This window comes from Pseudopipra pipra, chromosome 2 (genome assembly GCF_036250125.1).
Source record: "Pseudopipra pipra isolate bDixPip1 chromosome 2, bDixPip1.hap1, whole genome shotgun sequence".
In the NCBI taxonomy this organism is placed as follows: Eukaryota; Metazoa; Chordata; class Aves; order Passeriformes; family Pipridae; genus Pseudopipra; species Pseudopipra pipra.
Genome location: NC_087550.1, coordinates 17485552 through 17490696, shown reverse-complemented (window position 1 = coordinate 17490696; position 5145 = coordinate 17485552).

Genomic DNA, 5145 nt, shown 5'->3' with positions numbered 1-5145 from the left:
TCATCTTTACTGTGTGTTCTGTACTGCTGACTGTTTTGATACATGATGATTCCATTGTGAGTCAACCAACATCACTTGAGCTCAGTTACTTCTCTGATGCAGAATCATGTCACTGAACATTGGTTTGGGGGTTTTTTTGAAGTGTCACATCTTGATGCACTTATGTCTCCTGGGTAGTTGGACCTGGACAACATGCTTATTTTTAGGATGTGCTGACAACTTCTCAGTGGAAGCAGCAGTGCAAAGTGATTAGAAATCTCTGTGTGCTTGCACTTGTGGGCATGCACGGTTATATCTCTGCCTGGCTGCACTGGGATAAAAGCATGCTAATACATGGATCCAGGTCTATCTTGGAAGGCATATATAACTTATGTGCAGCTTCTACTGCTTTAATACAGGTGATGAAGCTCCACAGTAACATTTGATCAGGAAATAAAACATTGATAATGACTCCTGGAGCCTTGGCTAATGTTGGATGCTTGTAACCCAGTGAGATCAGAGAGACTGCTTTTGAGTTACTTTCAGCTTGCCTGTCTTGAGGATGTGGGAGTACTGGGGTGGGGAGAAGGGGAGAATGGATGGCCCTGATTCCCTACTGTTTTCAGACAGCAGTGACTGAGCGGGGTGTGCCTACCTTTAATTCTAAAGGTAGAACTGGGAATTCCGAACTTAATCACTACTGTTCCTACCTGTTGTCTCAGACCTCAAGGTAAGTGTTTACAAGCCAGACTATATTAGCAGTGACACACAGTGGTTTAGTAATCTGTCTGCAATGTGCTGTAGGCAGGGAGTGTGCCACTAGTTTTTGCAGAATATATACCTATGCCACGTGAGTCTAATGTGTCTGGAATAAGCTACCAGTGTGTAAAAAAAGTTGATGGTTGCTACTGCACTGCTTGCAGTAGCAGTGTGACTTTTTTCCCCCCCCCCTCTGTATACTGTTGCCCTAGGCAAGGAAAATCATATACCTGAGGGGACTTCAGGTGCAACACTGAGTATGATTTCATCGTATTGCTTCCCTGGGGGGTTAATCAATTTTTTTTTATTTTGCCCCCTTCCCCCTCTGTGGAGCAAATGCTGGAAAAGGTCACACATGTATGTACGTGCACATATATGCATGAAGTTGATACTTTTTTGAAGCATATGAGACTGCAAAAAGTAGATGCATGTTCTACGACAAATTTATGCACGCCCTTTATACAGAGTTTCACTGTTGCCACAAACCTGTGATTAGCTGTTCAAACAGGATCGTTCCTGAATTACATGTGGCTTAGTATTTGCCTCTTAGGGGGTACTGAATCTTCTTTTTTTTTTTTTAGCTGTGGAGGATCAACTCTTCCATGCTGTCTGAAGGAAAGCCAGTTTGAAACCTGGTGTATGCTGCCAACTGCTCTTGTTTCACCTGTAGCTGGAAGGTGAGGAAAATGCTGTCAGGCTCTGGAGCTGAGTAATGGGAATGCCACTGATTCCTCTGATCAGATAGGTGGCACACCAGGCACTTGCATTAGGCTATACAAGCATTTAACCAAAAAGCCTCTTTCCAATTTAAATGTACTAAGCAGGATCAGTTTGTTGAGGTCTCAGGTGAGCAAATGCGGGAAAAAGAAGCCAAGTGAGTTTTGAACTACTGCTGGTTGGTGAGCCCAGATGCTCTTCTTGGGGATCAGAGTTTAATGCTTGTTTCTGCTCTGCTCAGCTGATAGCAGTGCCACTGCCTAAAGTCAAGACAAAGTGGATTCTCCTAGAAAAGATGGTGAGTGTGATCAGGATCATTAAACAGGTATCTTGCTGAATGGATAAGCTGTTAAGGTAATCATGCTTTCAAACTCAACTGATTATCTGTTAAGGAATCTCCATTCAGAGATTTGCTTTAAATTAAAATTGAAGGTTGTTTAGAGTAGAAAATGGTTTGTTTCTTGTATGTCTCTTATCTGCAGCAGAAGTAAATATACCTTGGGGGAAGAACTTTGGGATGATGCAGAGCCTGCTCAAGGGAGAAGCTAGTGTCGTACAAGTAGCTGTATAGGTTTATATCTGCAGGTTCAACAGAAAATTCTGCCTCAGTGAGTTGGTACCATTCCTTTCAGCAACCAGTGGGAGCACGTGCTTGTGGCAGAAGTGCTTACGTGACCAAATTTGTGGATTAAAGTTTTCAATATAACCTATGGGCTCAAATTGCATATGGTTGTAAGTTGGGTAGCACTTCAGAGGGGTGAATGTTTCTCTGGTCTGTTTTGTGATTATTTTTTGTTTTCAGTAGTTTAAAAATAAAACAACCCCTTTGTTGCAAGATACGATTTCTTAGCCTGTGTTCTAATTTGGAATTGGTACAAGGGTAGTTTTGTCATGCTTTATCTGTAGTGAGCAGTGTCTGGGTGGAAGAAAAGAAGTGACTGATGGTACCTCAGGCACTAGAACATCAAGCAAGCCAGTGGGTAGTTGCATGAAGTGGAAACTGTGTGACAATGCTAGCACAGACATTGAGGCAGATGGATGAACCTTTGAAAAGGATCTGGTGACTCAGGAGATGCTGAACAATGTATTGGTCTTCATGCAAAGGCTTTCAATTTTCACTGAAATGGCCTAAAAGCTTGGCTGGTCTGTGCAAAGCCCAGATGGTATCTCATGCTTGGGTCTGAAAGGGCAATTTCAATGTTTGATCAGAGTCGTAGGAGCCTTTGGTGTTTCATCTCTTATAATCACAAGGAAGTTTTGATACTGTTTGTGGCAGATGCTGTTTGGGTGGCTCAGCAGAGGGGCAGACAAATGGCTGGCCCAACCATGTCCCCCCAGGCCCTCACTCTGCTCTAGGGCACAGCACCTTGGCACTTCAGATGTGTTTGTAACTAATACAAATTCCTCTTGGATTGAACACTCAAGAATGTAACATACAGAAGAAATTGATAGCTGAGTTGTTTTCTATCGTGCTGCTTCTTGCCAATACACTTTAAGAAAAGGAAAATAAGACTGCTTAGGGGGTGTTCCTCCCTTCATCAGTCACCCTCTGGCAGATCAGGTGGAGAAAAACACAGTGTTTACTTGGTAAGGTCTGTGTAAATGAGGATTAAAGATGGTAAAAATATTTTTCTTGAACATTCTATTACTGAGCAATTCACTTTTCTTTTTGTTCAGAGCAAGGGGTTGGGTTTTGGTATTTCTAGGTTTTCTTCCAGCTTGAAATTGCCAAACCTAAAATCACAAGTGCAAGAAAGAAACAAAAGCCATCCTCAGAAAGAGAGGCTCGAGCAGTGGAAAGGGAGGAGGAGGAAAGGTATGCAGCAGTGATGGTGCTGTAACTTGCCCTTTGGAACAGAAAATAAAGCTCTCAGTTGGGGGTGCTTTTTTGAGACAGAACAAATTATTACACAAAGTTCAATCTCTGAATCACATCCAGTACAAAGTTCATCTGATATGTTAAATGCAGTTCCACATTTGTAAATGTTCTGAATTTTATTTGATTGCATCTTTTGAAAGACTACACTGGCAGCAAATAAAATACGATGTGCCAGGTGTTTCTCCTGAGAAAAATAACAGTTGCTAGTATGACAGCCTAAATACCAACAGGGTGTTTTTTTCCTCTAATTCTGCATTTCTTAGGAATTGTGACTTTGAACATCAGAATTGGCCAATTCATCCTGTGTGGTAGTGGATATTGCTGAAAAATGTGCTTTGGTCATTGCCAAAATAAAAAAAAAAGTGTACTGCAAAGATAATCCCCTCTGACCCTCCATAAATCTGTCTTGAAAATTGCCCTTAGTAACAGGACTGTCTGAGGCTGTCTCAGCAGGTTGTCTCCTTGGTTGCACACCACAACCATGTATATGGAGTGATGAACTGGTATTTCTCAAGACTGGTTTTGCCCCTGTCCATTGGATATGTTCACTGTGCAGCCATGCTGGCAAAAGCACTTGAAACCAGACATATTGCTCCAGGCTTTAAGATTCAGAATTAGTCTAAAACTCAGTTAGGTTTCCTGAAATATGTCCTTCCACAAAGGAAGGGCAAGGCTACTGCAGGACAGTTTACAGTAATAGAGTCAATGTAATTTGGAGGATCCTAGAAACTCCTGCCAAGTAATTGTTTTTCATAGTGCTAAGTCAGGAAAGAGATTAGTGGTGCCCATCTTATGAGGAAACACTGATAGAGTTGAGAGCCTGAAGAGGAGAAGGCTTTGGGGTGATCTAATTGCAGCCTTCCAGTACCTGAAGGGAATCTACAAGAAAGCTGCAGAGGACTTTTTAGAAGAGCACATAGTAACAGGACAAGGAGGAATTACTTCAAAGTGAGAGTAGGTTTAGATTAGATACTAGGAAGAAATTCTTACTGTGGGGGTGGTGAGGCACTGGAACAGGTTGCCCAGAGAAGTTGTGGATACCCCATCCCTGGAAGTGTTCAAAGCCAGGCTGGATGGGGCTTTGAACACCCTGCTCTAATGGAAGGGGGGTTGGAACTAGACATGCTTTTAGGTCCCTTCCAGCCCAAGCCATTCTATGATCTTCATATCACCTGGATTTTGTACACAAGGGGGATTGTGTTCTTAAATTGCTACTTGACTGCCATGTTCTGGAAAGATTTACTAAAAACTAGACTACTAAAAAATTACTTCTTTATGCAATAAACTAGATAATGACAATCTTGTCTTCTTGCATTTATTGCCAAGAACTTTTAAGTAGTATAATTTCCCTTCCACATGTTCCTTCCTCCTGTCTTGGGGCTAGGTTTGTCCCCTTTCCAAGGCTGAAGGATAATGCAGGCAGTGTTAATAAATGCACCAGAGAACCAGCTTCTCAAGGTCAGGATTATAGTGGAATTAGACTTACCCAAAAGTGAAATGAAAGGATTGACCAGTGAATTTGTTCTCTATTCTATTACTATCCTATGACTCTTGGAGCAGAAGAGGCTGTGGAAGCTGTTAGAGCAAGGTTTTTAGAGGGAAAGGAGGACACTGGAGTACCCAGTAATGTGTGTGCTTTTGTAGATGGCTAACAATCAGCCAGCTTGAAATCCTTGTTTTCCTGCCCCACTAGCTGTGAGTGTTTGGTTAGAGTGTTTTAGGAAAGAGAAGAAAAATCCTTCTTACTGTCGTTATGCCCACTGAAACGCAGTATTGACCAGACAGGTGTGTATTGCTGTTCCTCCTGCTTC